Below are 2,804 nucleotides of genomic sequence, written 5' to 3' on the forward strand. Positions count from 1 at the left end.
CTTCCCTGTCTTCCAAAAGGAGGCCCACCCCAGTTCTTTTTCTCCTTCTACCACTCCCCCCTTTCTCCCTTATTTCACCCCCAAACTTTTGGGGACAAAAATTATTTTATGTGTTCTTTCCATCCAGTTCTCCCCACAGATAACTTGATCATTGGACAGACTTGGATCGCAGCTCTCACTCTGCCACTGGGTTATGGTCTGACCTTGATCAAATCGTAAGCCTCTCAGCCTCCTCATCTGTAAAATGGGGATATTGCTACACTTCCCTCCTGGGCTCTTCGCAACCACGAGATAAAGAATCTGAGTTACAGTGTCATTGCCTGCTGTCTCCCCAGGACCTTGCATGGTCCTGGCATGTGTAGACAACACACAGTATCTGGTAAGCAATTGAAAGAGTTAATATTCTTCGTGTGGGGCCTTTCCTCCCCATCCCCCTCTCCAGCCTGGACCTTAAGTGTCTGTGACAGCCATTTTTTTGTGTGTGTGTGGTAAATACACATAACATAAAATTGACCATTTTAACCACTTTTAAGTGTACAGTGAAGTAACATTACGTATGTTCACATTTCGGGGCAAACCACTATTCATCTCCAGAACTTTTTCATATCATCCCAAACTGAACCTCTGGACCCATTAAATGCTAACTCCTCATTCCTCTCTCCCCTCTGCCCGTGGTAACCACTATTCCACTTTCTATGTCTGTGAATGTGACTCTTCTAAGTCCCTCCTATAGAAGGAGCCATGCAAATATTTGCCCTCTGTGGTGAATAATTTTATGTGTCAACTTGGCTAGTCTGTGGCGACCACTTGCTTGGTCAAACGCCAGCCTAGATGTTGCCAGGAAGGTATTTTTTCAAATGTGATTAACATTTAAGTCAGTAGACTTTGAGTAAAGCAGATCGCTATCCATAATGTGGGTGGGCCTCGTCCATCATTTGAAGACCTTAGGAGGAAAGATTGTGTTTTCCGGGATAGAAGGGAATTCTGCCTCCAGAGTGCAACAGAGAAATTCTGCTTATGTTTCTAGCCTTCATACTCAAGACTGCAACATCGACCCTTCCCCACCCTTCCCCGAGTTTCCAGGCTGCTGGCCTCCGTTACAGATTTCAGGCTTGCCAATGCCCACAATCACGTGAGCCAATTCCTAAAAACTCAATTTTGATCTTCCTCTCTCTCATTCTCAGACATATGTATCATATATATTTATGTATGTGTATATACATCCTATTAGTTCTGTTTCTCTGGAGAATCTTGGCTGATACATTGACCTGTTCCCTCTACGTAAGCCTTATTTCTATCTTCTCACCAGCCCAAATATCACCTCCTCCTGGAAACCTTCTGGAGCGTTCTCACATGGGACACTCTCCACGTTTAGGAGGCCACCCGCATGAAAGAGCCCTGGGCAGGAAGCTGGATGGAGGCAATGTTCTCAGCTCCTCCATTTCTCCACCTTGCCCCAAGAGGCCTTGAGTTCACCAGCTGGAAGTTTCCAGGGCACGCCAAGGATTTCTGTCAGGCTTGGGATCTGACAGCGGGACACCCAGGGCTGCTCTCTGGCTTCCCAGTGCCCCAGGGAGCCAGTGACAAGGATGAAGAGGATGGGGCTGCCCCTGGGGACCCAAAGCCCCAGAGGCTCCACTACAAGGTGGTTGGGAACCCATTTTGGAGCAGAAGGTCTGCTTGCTTTTGACTCACCAGTCATTGTCACCTTGGGAAAGCCACTAATATCTGTCATGCCTTCTTTTCTTCCAGATGAGAATAATCTATCTCGGAGAGCAAGCACCTGAAGGATTAAATGAGGCAACATGAAGCACCCACACAGAGTAATCACTCCATACAGGAGGATAGGATTACTGTGGTTGACGCGATTTTTATTATGAACCAGGTGGCTTTGGGCAAATGGCATAATGTCTCTCCACCCCATTTCCCTGATCTCCAAAAATAACAATAAAAGCTTCACAGAGGGGCTCTGGGCATTCAATGAGATAAAACATGTAGCATGAGGGCGCCTGGCTGGCTCAGTCTGGAGAGCATGTGACTCCCGTCCTCCCGGTCGGGAGTTCGAGCCCCACGTTGAGCGTAGAGATTACCTCAACAAATTAATTAATTAATTAAAATCAAAATAAAACATGGAGCCTGACCCTACATAGGCAACAGCTATTACAGGTCAACAGCATTTCTACGATCATCATCATGATTTGCGCCGGCCCGCAGAGGTAAGCCCCTTGATTCCTCAGGCTCTGAGGGATCTGAGCATCTGGGTGGAGAAGCCCGGCCCGGAGCCCCCTCCCCCCCCCCCCCAACCCCGCCCGGTCCCCCTGCCCCTCAGGCCTCTTTGAAGTCCCCAGGGGCCTCCCCGGCCGTGATAAATGTCCCAGCCCTATAGGTTATGACTTGCTGCCAGATTTGACGTTAACCATCATGCCCTGGCTGGGTGTTTGAAGAAAGTGGCTAAATGCTGCTGGGGCTGATGGGGGAGATAGCCGCCGAGGCCCGTCTTTGAAAGCCGGCCGCCGGCGAGAGCAGGCGAGGAGGCCGGCTCCGCTGCCGCTGTTTAGTCTACCAATCACGGTGGTGACAAGGAGTCTGTGGGCCGCGGGGAGGGGCCGCCGGCGGCCCGGGGGCGGTTCCTCGGCTGGCTCGCTTTCCTCCGGGGGTGGGGGGCGGTGCGCGTGTGTTCTTTTCACACCTTTGCGGGAAGCAGAGACAAGGCTGCAGAGGAGAAAGCTGGAGCGGAAGCGCAGGGCCTGGCTCGCTGCTGCCTTGCCTGCCCCGGTTTCCCCTGAAGGGAAGCCCCTTTCATG

This window comes from Mustela nigripes, chromosome 12, assembly GCF_022355385.1.
Source record: "Mustela nigripes isolate SB6536 chromosome 12, MUSNIG.SB6536, whole genome shotgun sequence".
NCBI lineage: Eukaryota > Metazoa > Chordata > Mammalia > Carnivora > Mustelidae > Mustela > Mustela nigripes.